This window comes from Alosa alosa, unplaced genomic scaffold, assembly GCF_017589495.1.
Source record: "Alosa alosa isolate M-15738 ecotype Scorff River unplaced genomic scaffold, AALO_Geno_1.1 AALO_1.0_unplaced_9, whole genome shotgun sequence".
NCBI classification, from domain to species: Eukaryota; Metazoa; Chordata; class Actinopteri; order Clupeiformes; family Clupeidae; genus Alosa; species Alosa alosa.
The window spans coordinates 100,101-114,357 of NW_025963093.1; the positions used below are offsets into that span (position 1 = coordinate 100,101).

Genomic DNA, 14,257 nt, shown 5'->3' on the forward strand with positions numbered 1-14,257 from the left:
GCGCTGTCGTCATCAGTTCATTATTTCATATAGAATTTATTAAAGTGCAAGAAGTGACACTGTTTTTGTTTTTTATGGTTTTGCAGAGTATGGTTAATTATATGATTTATGTTTGGGTATTATATAATGGAAAAAAATAAAATCTTATATTAAGATCAGAACATCTTTTTGGTATTGTTTTTAGTATGAAGAAACTTACCTAGTACTCTCTCGAAAAGATAATTTTGACTTAATTTAATTTACTAAAAACAATACCAAATAGATTTTTTGATCTTAAAGCAACACTATGGAAGTTTTGCTCTCGGGGTCCCCCTACAGTTGGGAAACAGTATTGTCTTCTACTACTGTCGTAAAATCTGTCATGGTTACACGTGCGTTTGGTTGACAAGCAGATACCCCCACCTGTGTTGCGTGTGAAATGTCTTCATCCCAGGTACAGTGGCATATCATATGAATATCATTTCATGGGTTTTATTTTTTTCAAATGCCAAAAGATCGCATAGCTCATGTTTACAAGCCAGCATCATTATAGTAACCTATTGGCTAGAATGGATATGCTAATTCAATTCAATGTTTGTGTGGTAGGTAATAGCCATATATTGTCAATATTATAATATCAAGCTACCATAGATGAATTTGCAAAAGTTGAAAAATCGATTGCATTATAGCCTGAGGCAAGACACTTTCACCAGAAAAATAAATAAACAAACATGACTATAAGCTTGCAGTCATTAGGCTAGTTAGCCTAAAAGATGATTTTGTCCGTCTAATTATGTATTATTTACTTACACGAATGTAGCCCCTACCAAACTTGTACACGCCGTTTAGACATAGGCTTACTTCTTACTTTTTTGTCCTAAAAAGGGGGCTTCGTCATAAAACACTACTCCAGCATTAGGTTGTACAACATTTTAGATCAACCATTGGCGATTTGCATGTCATCGATTGCAATGCTCAATTCAGAACGAGAATGCTAGTGATTTTAGATCAACCATTTGCGATTTGCATGTCATCGATTGCAATGCTCAAATCAGAATGAGAATGCTATCTACCAGATTGATAATTCGCTCCTCTACTAGCATTAGATTCATGAAAATAAATGGAGGACCAGATAGCTTCCGTAACATAGCAAGGCAGACAACAAATTCGAAAAACTGGAGATAGTATGCAAGCAATAGGCCTACACTTACTAGTCCAACAGCATGACGACCAAGTCAGCATCAGTTGGGCACCCCTCCTCCTCCTTTAGCTCATGCCAGCGAACGAACGCTGATATTGATCCTCGTCCGGCCTTTGATTTTGTCACTCTCCCTTTCTTTTCCTAGTCTCCTCCGACAAAACCTATGCCCTCTTCGGTTTCGTTACTGCTTCGGCCATGACAACAACATACACGCGTGACAGCTGGCAAACAAACGCTGGTTCTCTCACGTCCGAATTTGAGGAAATGGGGGGGTGAGGTATGCTGTAAAGCAGTCGAATTTTGTAGTTCTTTTTGTGCTCGGGTTGCTACCCGCACCCAGAAGTTCCGTAGTGCCAGTAAAAGCGATACAGACCCCGTCAGGCTATGGCATACGTGTCATTCAACCTATTGTAAGTCGATGTACCATCACAATGGTCTTGGAAATATATTATGAAGGTTGAAAAACTCCATAGTGTTGCTTTAAAGGAACACCAGGCAACGTTTTCGTGTTAATTAGTCATCTTCGTAAATCGGTATATGGTTAAATGTCTCATTACAGGGCGAATGAAGACTCGCCCGCCCCTACTGCCTGTAGGAAGAATATCCCGCTTGCGAATTCAGTGTATCCTACCCGCCGACCGAAGCAGGATCAATTACACCCTGCATCCACAGCACATAGGCAGGCTAACTAAATGCTAGCGATTGTTGCAAACGTGTGTATAATGGCAGAGCCGGCGAAAAAACGGCGAAAACCCTTGACAGAAGATGCAAAGAAAAGGAAAAGAGCTTCAGACCGAGCGAAGGGGGAGTTTCGTAGAGAAAAAGCATCAGGCTTGCCTGGTGTCCCTTTAATATAAGATTAATAACACTTGGTTAGATTTTTTTTGAAGTGTAATTTGGAGGGTGTAAGAGATCGTGTTGGTTTCTTGATTATATTCTTGATTATTTTTTATTTACTGTGAAACCGAGTATGTTTATGTTCTGTGTTTTTTATTTAGTGAGCTCAATTCAAACATGTAAATCCAAAGGGAAAGGATCAAATAAATGCTTTGTGTTCTATGTCCATACATCATTGCAAAGTACTTGATGTATCTCTTACGAATATAAGTGTAATATTGTTGATAACTTTAACAATCTTAAAGCGATGGTTCGTTGTAATTTCACCCTAGGGTCCTTTGCACCATGACCCCGAGCCAAACACCCTCCCAGAACCTGTTTTCCCTTGGTCGAACCCTGGTCGAGTAGCCCTGTCAGAAACGAATGAGTTTCTGCAGTCGTAATGGTACCAACTTTTATCTCGTAAATTACCCCACTGATAATGCCCTGAATGGTACGAAACTTCTACAGTAGTACAACTATGTTCTTTACTCATAAAACGAGGCATTGAAAAGTTTGTAAATACACGGGGAGTTTATTTAAAAAACACTTGCCTGATGGATGCTACTATCTGCTACTATACCGCTGCGTCAACGTTGTAATAGTAAATATTTCTAACTGTAGGATGATTTGTAGTTGTAAAACTACTGTCCCATACCTGTAGAATAGATTAGTATTTCTAGTGCATATTAGTAATATTAATAATTACTTGTACAGATTGTTACGTGCCAGTCTAGGGGTTAGACACGCAGCAAAAGAGTTGAGGTTGAAACCCCAAAAAAGGCGGATGAACCAAAAATAGCGATCAATTTTGAGGTGTTTATTTACAAAAAAGGTGAATATATAACAAAAATTAAGAAAAGGTTGACTCCGATGTTCAATCAAACACAAAAGTGGCAAAGTATCAACATAGCCCGAAAAACAAGGCCTAACGTCGACCTGCGTCAAGGCCATGCCAGCTTCTCACTCTGGCAATTTCGTCATTGATGGCAAATGACGGCTGGGCGGAGCGTGATAGCGCAAGAACGGAGCTCCAGAAGATGGGAACAGCGCCCCTCTTATACTGTGGTGTATCCAATCCCCAACGGCAGGAGCCGAATAGGCAATTACCATGTTGCCACTGTCAGAATGTCCTGCAGCACAGCTCACAAACAGACACAGGCCACAACAGAACAGGGCAAAACACAACACAAGCACACCAGGACATTACACAGATCATTGTTACAGTTACAAATAATTTCTACAGTTTCAAAAGTGATACGCACATACTAAACATATGAATCTATTCTTATTCCATATAGTTCCATGTACATGGCCGATGATAGCCTTTTTCCAACAGAGAACTGGCTCCGTTCTCATTCACGAACCAACATTGAACCGTTCGTAGCATTTGACCCGACAAAAGCCGGTTCGGAACGTGGCACCTTTGTTGGGAACTTGAAACAGAAAATAGTTGTTTTTTCCTGCGAACCGGAGTGGCTGTGTCATTCTGCCGTTAAGAGGGGAGAAGGCTAATTCAATTCAAAAAACTTTATTTATCTCCGAGGGGCAATTTTCTCTATGCAATTTTCTCTATGCAGGCATAGTGACATATAAGACATAACACAACATATAAGACAGGACAAATGAAAGAACAGGACAGACAGGAGTGTAGGGGGGGGAGGTTAGTCCCAGGAGATGGAGGAGGAGGGGGCTGGGAGCATATGCAAGTTCAGAAGGCGAATAGCCTCAAAAGTAAAGATGGCCTTCCTCCTGTTAGTCCTAACCAGAGGACAGCACAGACGCCTGCCAGAGGGCAGCCATTCAAAAACTCTATAAGACATGGGTAGAGTCTTCTAAGATGCAGTTGGCTTTCCTTAATGTTGCCTTGTCGTGCAGTGATGTCAGAGACTGAAGAAGTCACTCGTCAAAAGCTTATTCAAATTTAGTAGGATGCATTGGGAGGGTTTTCGTTATCAAACGTCGAGCGCATGGCGCAACAAGGTGTTCCTGTAGGTTTTTTAATCAGTCATGGGTGTGTTTGGGGCGTAACATCATTTAAACCAATGAGAATGACATCTGTCATTCCATTTAACGGCACAAAGCGCGATGTCAAATAAATTTTGACATTCAACGGCGACATTTAAAGGAGGCTGCTTATAGACCATTATGGAATAGTCATTCCACTAAACCATGCTTTACTAAAACCTAGCATAGCCTTCACGCATTTGCACTCCTTTATTATTTGAACTCATTGGCAAAGTGAAACTAACTTCACCATGCTGTCAGTCAACGACAAGACAGTTATATGCCATACCTGTCAACACTCCCGTTTTTACCGGGTTTCTCCCGTATTTCAAGGTCATCTCCCAGCACCCTCCCATTTTGTTATTTCTCCCGGAAAACTCCCGTAATTTGCATGGCCATCAAACTTCATTTTAAAATCATTGATCCATTCAGGTTGCCAGATTGTGTATGAAATACATAGCTTAGAAATCTGACGCACCCTAGCGGCGGCAAATTAATTTGCTCAGCCTGTACGTCTAGTATCAAACCATAGGGATTTCTATTGGCTGACGCCGTGGACATCATCCAATCACAGCGCTCTATTTTGTTAGAGAGTCTTAAGGCGGCTTAACAGGATAAGCGACAGTCCCGCGACGGTGAACAACAAGGAAGGTGGCTATGGCGAACGAAGAGCGGTTGTTTGAATCGGCGTTGGCGTCAACTTTGGAGAAGTTGGACTTGTGCTTTTCTTTGAAAGTTGGGCAACACAATGCACTTAAGTCATTCCTTTCGAAGAAGGATGTATTTGCCGTTTTGCCGACCGGATACGGATATGGTCGTAGTGCTGGCATATTGCATGCCTAGGCAGTTTGAAAGACAATTCTCTGCCCGTCCCTTGGATTAAGCGAGGTGAATGGTTCACCTGTCATAGGCTAAAACCTGGCAACCCAAAACCCAAATAAGGAAGCGGGTGCCGACTGCGCAGCCTGAATCTCCCGTTTTTGGAAAGCTAAATGTTGACAGGTATGTTATATGCAGTTACTTTCACTATTGACTGACAATAGGTTACCATCGAAAACATAGGCTGGAAAAAGCAACACTTACCCTAATATTGCTCAAATGACTGAATAAAAAAACATTTATCCTGCAGAGGAGTTGCTTATATCTTGTGACAGTGCGTCTTCAGCTGTGCTCCATACGTGTCTCTCGCCTCTCCCCTAATCACTTTTAACCGTCATTACCAATTTGCAAATGATGGTGAATAACTACTCATCATGAGATGTACAGTATTTCGTAATATCTTTATTCTAATTATGTAATCATGCAATATGTAATGTTTTGCATGGATGTGCGCTGGTGCACGTTCATGGATGATAGAAGGATGGTGTGTTGTGCACCCACCAATATGACTGTTGACAATGCGCTCTTAAAATAACATATAAACAACATTATTAAAAACCACCAATCCCATTATTTTGAGGGTTTGCGCTAAACAGAGTCTGATTCAGTGTGGTCCATGTAAAATGGGAGGACCAATGCCATCTTCCATCAACCTGGAAATATACTTAAACGCTAATTAATTCCTTGTCTATTGACAGAAACTGGTAGCCTGGCTCCGCCCTCCTACATACTTCCGCTCAATTTTCATTTCCCTTCAGTACGTCGTCTGGGTCTGGGGTCTATTCGTGAGTTTTCTCCTGCAAAAATCTGCAGGTCCAATCAGCGAACAGAGGGAGTGGCTGAGAACGATGACGTTGAGGTCGTGCGCTAGTTTGAGCCAGACATACGTCACGACCAAACGTTAGCAATTGGTTATGGCAATGGAAAGTGGCCAGACTCTGTACATTATGAAATGTACGAGAGTCTGGTAGGACCAGGCTAAGAAACTGGTGGATCTTTAGGTGAAGTCATGCTGCCTCTCTTTTGATGTGTAAATAAAACGCTTTAAAAACCCGATTTTTGCTACCATTAGTCTTACTGTGTCCTCATTCATCTGTGTATTGAGAAACCTACACATTATTCATCTTGGACTGGATCATCTTCATAATGCTGCAGAACCTCACACTGTCTCAGCCAAACTTAAAGAGAAAGTTGGAAAGACACATTGCTGCAGCATTTTCCTAACTTTTAGTCAAACACAAACAATATATTCATGTCTGTAGCCTACATACTACCGGTAATACTGATTGGAGCCCTTATGGTCTGCATGCTTTAGTGCTGTAGCCTACATACTAATACTGATTGGAGCCCTTATGATCTGCATGCTTTAGTGCTGTACATACTAATAAGTCCACATCTGATGTGAGTGTGCATTACAGTATGTGTCACTCACATTATATTCAGGTCTCTGTGAATGAACATATTCTCTTTAGTAGGAATAGGACATTAGTTGTGTGGAAAGCAGATGAACAAGCACTGATTCTGTGTTTATGCCAGTCAGTAAGAGTTCACTGAACCTGTTACTTTGAACCTGAACCTGGCTGAAGGAACTGAAAAACCAGTTCTGTGAAGGAATGTGACATTGACCAATCAGCTTGCAGCTCCTCCAGACCCCTCCCTCGGACTCAGGAAGTGAAGCTCAGGTACAGACGGCTGCTCCAACACCAGCAGGTGGGAATTAAACTAGATAAACAATCAAACTGGCCATGGTTGTTTTTGGGAAGAGGTTGACATGTTGGTAACATTAAGGACAGAGAATTGAGAAACTGCCTTTTTTAATCTTGTGCAAGTGAAAGTAAAGTTGCTGTATGGAAAATGGCTTCAAGGCTAGAGGAGGATCTATCTTGTCCTGTGTGCACGGAGATCTACAAGGACCCTGTGGTCCTGACCTGCTCTCACAGCTTCTGTAAAGTCTGTGTGCAGCAGTTCTGGAACACCAAAGGATCCAGAGAATGTCCAGTCTGCAGGAGGAGGTCATCAAGGAGGAACCTCCAACCAACTTGGCATTAAGAAACTTGTGTGAGACATATTTACAGGAGAGAGACTCACTTACAAGTCAGAGAGGAGCACTCTGTAGTCTCCATGGCGACCCACTCAGGTTGTTTTGTCATGATGATCAGCAGCTTGTGTGTTCTCGTGTCGAGACTCAAAACTCCACAAGAATCACAACTTCAGTCCCATAGTTGAAGCAGCAGCTGACCGAAAGGTAAGTCTGAAGTATAACAACTGAAATATATTTTGATTTGGATGATGAACAATATAAATATACTAGGGCTGTCAATCGATTAAAATAATTAATCTAATTAATTACATACTCTGTGATTAATTAATCTAAATTAATCGCATATATAACTTTTGCTGTGAAGGTATTTTAAATATTTAAATTCAAATGAATCATTGAATAATCAGCATCAGTGACATTGAAGTTCAAAAACTCTTTTATTATTATTTTCACTGTTCAAATAATTGCCATAATAATCTATGATATGACCTAATATGCTGAGGAAATAAATTCAAATGTGCTTGGGAAGTTTTTTTTTTTTTTTTTTTTTTTTTTTTTTTTCACATACAAGGCATTTCAGGCCACAGATATAACCTAGGGACACAATGAAAATTAATTACAATTATTATTAATTAATAACACTCCCCTCAATGTCAACACTTATTTCTTTGCATTGATGCGCGACTATAGAGTTGATGAACTCCGGTGATATGCAAATTCCTTGCTGCAGACATTGCAGAGGACTTTATTATCAACACTTTATTTTTTATCAACACCATCAGGCCATTTTTATAAAGTAAATGTTCCAATCAATGATCTAGGCAGCACGTTTTCTTCTCTCTCCTTCATTTTACAGTTTAATTTTTACTGACTAGAACGGCTCGGGGTCAAAGGTCATACGGAATCGATTAATCTGCACTAATTTTTTTAATCAGTTATTTTTTCTCAAATTAATTAATCGAAATTAATCAGTTATTTTGACAGCCCTAAAATATACTATATAATACACTGTACAGCCTATTATTTGGTCCATCATTATATACAATTATTTACCAATCACAGAATTCAAAATGCCAGTGGTTGCTGCTGTTACTGTAATTCATCACTAGGTGACAGCACTTTCCTTTCAATCCTTTTCTGCCTCATGAAGACTTTCCAAATAAAAAATCTGAATTTGTTTGTAGTTTTAGTTTTAGTAGTGATTATACATGTTATGTTATTCAGTTGCTCATTGAAATGTTCCTGAAATTGTGTTACATTTGAGAAACATGCCAGTAAAAGCATGTTGTCATAGCGATACTGAAGAAAATACAGCCCGATTGTGGTGATTGTTGAAGACCTTTCCTTCTTGGTTCTAGGAAGAGCTCATAATCAAACTACATCCCTTAAAGGAGAAGCTGAAGGCTTTTGCAAATGCAAAAGTCACCTGTGATAAAACAGTTGAACACATTAAGGTGAAAGTAATGCTTTATTTGAAACACTCATAACAGCAACACCTAATGCACAGCATATTCCAGGGGGACAAGAAGACCTTGACCTTCTTGCTGATCTTATTCCAGACTCAGACCCAGCACACAGAGAAGCAGATCAAGGAGGAGTTTGAGAAGCTTCACCAGTTTCTACGAGATGAAGAGGCAGCCAGGATAGCTGCACTGAGGGAGGAAGAGGAGCAGAAGAGTCAGATGATGAAGGAGAAGATTGAGAAGATGAGCAGAGAGATCTCATCTCTTTCAGACTCAATCAGAGCCATAGAAGCTCAGATAGGAGCTGATGATGTCACATTTCTGCAGGTCAGAACCATCCAGTTTTTGTGTCTTGAGGGTCCTTTGATATTAAGTTTTGATTACTGGTTTTCATGTTACAAATGGTCAAACTTCTGGGTAAACCACCAAGTGCAACTAGACTGTGTGTGTGTGTGTGTGTGTGTGTGTGTGTGTGTGTGTGCATGCATATGTATGTGTGTGTGTGCTAGTGTTAATTTTGTCACCTATTTTTAATTTAGTCTTAGTCTTAGTCTTGTGACGAAATGTCCTTTTTAGTCTTTGTCATATTTAGTCATTCAAATATCATTTTTGTTAGTCACGTTTTAGTCAACTAAAAGTCTCGTAATTTTAGTCTAGTTTTAGTCAAAAGAAAACTAAAGCTATCTTAGTCAGTTTTGGTCAAAAACATTTCAGTCTTTTTTATAACAAATTATTTCAGTCAGTCAGTATGTTTACATGCACAGGTAAGTCGAGCTACAGTTATAGCTCGGCTGGGATTTGACCATAGACAGTAAAAGATTTGACTGGACCACTGTCATGATCTTCGTAGACCAGTGTTTCACAAAGTGTGGTCGGGGGGACCACTGGTGGTCATAAGCTATCCCAAGTGGTCCACGAGCAGACCTGGTAAAATATAATATAGATTAGTTGTTTGCAATATTGAACCAACTTGTATGTAAATTCAAACAGTTCTACAACACTGTCTATGTCAGATATGCCAGTTTAAATCATATGAATCCTCTGACACAATTAAGCAAAGTGCAAAGACAATAAGCAAGGTGGTTCAGTGAGTATTGTGTAGGCTAATATACTGCTAGGTCTATTTTTAATTGTTTTTAGCTAGGTAGTCCGTGTGTTTCTTTTTTATTGATTAGTTAAGTGGTCCTTCATCTGAAAAAGTTTGAGAAACACCGTCTTAGACTCAAGTATGAATGTTTACTCCGTCACGCTAGATGGCAATATGCGCCCAAACGCAACACAAACTCTCTATCTTAGCTAACTTGCTAGCGAACTTTCCATATTAGCTTACTTGCTAGCAAACTTTGCATCATCAGTGTAACTAGTTAAATAGTTGACATTACTTGCTGAAAATTTTCGTACGGACATTCTGGGGATGTTAATCTGTATATGTATGAGAGAAGCTTCAACTTCTGGGTATGTAGCATTGTGGCCTAATGCCTAGGTAGTTAGCTTGCTAACTCTGGCAGAAATCTCCGGTGTTCTTGTTCCATGTAGTTTCGTACAGGGTTGCAGCAGAGAATGTCTAGTTGCAGCAACAGCACGTAGACTAGCCTACAGGAAAGCTGCTGTGCATGAACCTGAACTCGTTCAGAATATTTTGAAAACGTAACAGCTATTCTGGCTTCTCATTTTTTAGGCGAAAATGAAGAGATTTTATCTTAGATTTTTTATTTCATGCAAAACATTTTAGTCTCTCTTTTTTTTTAGTCAACAATAATGCATCTTAAGATAGTCTTAGTCAGTGTTTCAGGACATTAGTGCAGTCTTGTCATCGTTTCGTCTTAGTCATGGAAAAAAAGGTTGTTGACGAACATTTTTTCTCTAGTCTCGTCTGACGAAATTAACACTAGTGTGTGCGCATGTCAGCTCTCTTTCTCTCTCTCTCTCTCTCTCTCTCTCTGTGTTCTCTCTCTCTCTCTCTCTCTCTCTCTGTGTTGTATCTCTCTCTCTCTCTCTCTCTCTCTGTGTGTGTGTGTGTGTGTGTGTGTGTGTGTGTGTGTGTGTGTGCATGCATATGTATGTGTGTGTGTGCGCATGTCAGCTCTCTTTCTCTCTCTCTCTCTCTCTCTCTCTCTCTCTGTGTTCTATCTCTCTCTCACTCTCTCTCTCTCTGTGTGTGTGTGTGGGTGTGTGGGTGTGTGGGTGGGTCTGAGTTCACTACTAATTAAGGGCTTATGAAGATGAAAATAATTCATCCAAACATTTTAAACACACATTTTCTCCTTTGTTATTTTCCAGAACTACAAGAGCACAGTGGAAAGGTGAGTGATCTGCCTCCTGTCTCTCTCTTCTCTGTGGTTCTGAACCCAAACCCACAGCAGCACTGACTCCTGAATGTTATTCCAGAGCCCAGTGCACACTGCAGGATCCAGAGAGGGTTTCAGGAGCTCTGATCAATGTGGCAAAGCACCTGGGCAACCTGAAGTTCAGAGTCTGGGAGAAGATGCAGGAGACTGTTCAGTACAGTGAGTACACCCACACACACACACACACACACACACACATGTGGTATATTACGGTATACGGTATATTATCTAACCGAACAATATTCCCCCCACGGTTCGATGGAAGACGAGGAAACTGTTCAGTAACGTCTCACACACACACACACACAAAGAGAAGATGCTCTCTCTCTCTCTCTCTCTCTCTCTCTCTCTCACTCACACACACACACACACATACACACACACACAGAGTATCAGTTTTTAACAGAGTGGAATTAAAATAGATCAGTGGTCCCCAAACTACGGCCCGTGGGCCGGATACGGCCCGCCACCTCATTTTGGGTGGCCCCCCAAAACATGTCTGTGGTATATAGCATCTGGCCCGCATTGGAGTACGAAATCGTCAAACTATAACCTCCGCAATTTCTCCCATTCACTCTCTATGGCGAGTCTTAGCAGTACACATGTAATACTCTTTTTGTCCACTGGTGGTTTTTTGGGCGCTGTTTTGCGTTTGCCATCGAAAATGGAATGAAATGTACAGGCCTATCTGCAAACAATAAGAGGCCTATGCTGACTGCATCAGTACTCAAAGTATTCTACAAGTGTATCAATTAATTGTTAATAACTAAATAACTTCTATTCAAGTAATTTCTGGGACTTTCTGGGATTATTATTTCTATTTCTATTCACTCATTCAAATGTTCATACAAAGAGTTCACAAAGTTCTCATAAGGTGAGTAAAAGTTAGAATGGGGGTCATTTCAGACCACTTCAGCACTTCATAAAATTGTCATAGTTTGAGAACTTTAAATTATTTGTAGGATATTCACAACTTGAGCTGTGTATGCAAAGATACAGAGTTCAGAGTTCACACATTTTTGATAAAATATACTTTTGGGACTCCCTGCTAATACTTTTGGGAATGCAAAAGTATTTTTTTTATAATGTATTATTAACAATGGTATTAAATTGCAATAGCCTATGATTAAATGTAATGGAATATACAACTAAGGTAGACTGCTGTTGTTCACAGCACTAAGCTATTTATGGTTACTGATATACTCCGAGTCTCTGGCCCTCTCATAGAGTCAGGCTTAGTGAGCTGGAAGAAAAAGTTTGGGGACCACTGAAATAGATGCTAGCTGAAACCTAAACACTGCATCCAATCTCCAAGGAAAAGGACGGGTTGTAGACAGTGTGATGAAATGATGGACACAGTGATAAAGACAGATATGAGGAATGAGTGTGCATATACTGCAAGAAATTAAATCTGACCAATTAATCTGATATTAAGATCAAAAACTCTATGAAGAGACTTACCCAGTGCTCAGTCGAAAGATCTTTTTGACTAAATTCAAGAAGTTATCAAGACAAGTTTGCTCAACGCAATGGCAGCCAAATTTGCTTATTTTTAGGACAAATTTGCTTGTTTTCAGCAGACATCTTAAAATTAGTCAAACTGTTCTTAAATTAAGTCAAATGATGTTATGAGAAAGAGCTATGTAAGTCTCTTTATACTGAGTGTACTGATACACACAGAGAGAGACACAGAGAGAGAGAGAGAGAGACACACACACACACACACACATAGATAGCCACACACACACACACACTGAAATAGATGATACCTAAATACTCGTAATCTCCACAGGAAAGAATGGATATCTGTAGCTGATGTGAAAAGATAAGGACAGAGATGGAAAATGAGTGAGAATAAAGCAGTGATATTCCCCCATCATTCCACAATACAATTTCCCCTCACGGGATCAAAAAGTATATATACTTATACAACATTCCCACAGCTGGGATCCCTTCATGACTAAAGAGCATTTCACTGTTACTACTTCTCCTGCCATTACACTTGGTAACACCTCTATTAATAATGACCATCATTCACATCCTCATCACACATCACTCAGCCCTATTAATAAAGACCATCATTCACATCCTCATCACACATCACTCAGCCCTATTGATAACGACCATCATTCACATCCTCATCACACGTCACTCAGCCCTATTGATAATGACCATCATTCACATCCTCATCACACATCACTCAGCCCTATTGATAACGACCATCGTTCACATCCTCATCACACATCACTCAGTGTTCAGCTCATGTGTGTGTTCTTTCTCTCTGCAGCTCCTGTGACTCTGGATCCCAACACTGCATACCGAGGTTTCATCCTGTCTGAGGATCTGACCAGTGTGAGGTGGGGTTATGAGGGGCAGCAGCTTCCTGATAACCCAGAGAGATTTGATCACTTTGCCAGTGTCCTGGGCTCTGAGGGCTTGAACTCAGGGACTCACTGCTGGGATGTGGAGGTTGGAGAGAACACATGGTGGAGTGTGGGTGTGATGGCAGAGTTGACCCAGAGGAAGGGAGACTATGGTTATGTGAGTGGATGGTGGTATGTGGAGTATAATGGTGCTGTATATAGAGCACGTGCTCCCCCTCAGCCTCCCACTCTCCTCACAGTGACTGTGAAACTCCAGAGGATCAGAGTGCAGCTGGACTGGGACAGAGGAAAGCTGTCATTCTCTGACCCTGATAATAACACACACCTGCACACTTTCACACACACTTTCACTGAGAGAGTGTTTCCGTACTTCAGTATGAATTCTACTGGACGGGTCTTAGCAGTGACAATTACAGTGACAGCAGGTCAAAAATGACTTGTTCATGCTGTCACAAAGGTCAGAGATTATGATTGCTGAATGTTTCGTAACGTTGAATAATTTACATGGGATCTGAAGATGACATGACCTGCATACTCCCAATATTGCAAATCATTAACAGGCTGTTTTCTAAAATTATAATTAATTAGCTTTAATTTTCCAAACATTGTCTGAAGCTGGATTAATGTGGGCATCCTTCTGTTTACTTAATCTGTTAAATAACTGACATCCCTAAACCCATCAAGCAGCACAGTACACGTTTTAGCTGAGTAGAACAAATTAAAAGCTGTTTAAATGGGCTTAAATATTATGTATGAATCAATGACAATAAATTGTTTCATGATAGAAGTCATTATCTCACACTGGTCTGATGTCATGAATTGTTTTATTGGGAGTGAATGGTGCATTTTGCCTCCTCAGGGTCGCTCTCTGATTTTGGATGACACCCAAATATACAATTGTGGCGTCACATGAACTCCATTCAGTTTTGTACATCAAAGTTTTGCACCAAAAATACAATCTATGAAAAACTACCAACAGTAAAAAGTCAATGTATCTTTAGCATAAATACACCTATGGCATTTGTCCCTACAATACAAAGAACATACTGTAGCATCATGGCTTACATGGGTATCACTTC

General features: G+C 40.3%; 1 pseudogene; it reads left to right on the top strand.

Moving 5' to 3' along the window:
- Positions 1 to 6,537: 6,537 nt before the first annotated feature.
- Positions 6,538 to 13,977, top strand: LOC125290787 (annotated as a pseudogene).
- The last annotated feature ends 280 nt before the right edge of the window (positions 13,978 to 14,257 follow it).